Source organism: Physeter macrocephalus, chromosome 1 (assembly GCF_002837175.3).
Source record: "Physeter macrocephalus isolate SW-GA chromosome 1, ASM283717v5, whole genome shotgun sequence".
Lineage (NCBI taxonomy): Eukaryota > Metazoa > Chordata > Mammalia > Artiodactyla > Physeteridae > Physeter > Physeter macrocephalus.
Genome location: NC_041214.2, coordinates 49,816,335 through 49,816,617, shown reverse-complemented (window position 1 = coordinate 49,816,617; position 283 = coordinate 49,816,335).

Here is a 283-nt window from a genome sequence, read left to right as displayed (position 1 = left end):
GAGTGATTATCTAGGGTCTACCCATGGTCCGCAACAGTTCGGGACTTTTTCAGAGGTACCCTGAAACCCACCCCCTTGTTCACATGCTATGGAGAGAGCAGAGAAAGGGGCACGGCACACGTGTAGGTTTCACAAGCTAAGGAACTGATTTTCAGTGCTTGTCCTTGGCGTCCCTAAGACGAAGTCGGTTTCACATTCACTGGTCAACTGTCACCTGTACGAAGAAAAAGAAGAAGGAGGAGGAGGAGGAGGAGGAGGAGGAGGAGGTGGAGGTGGAGGAGGT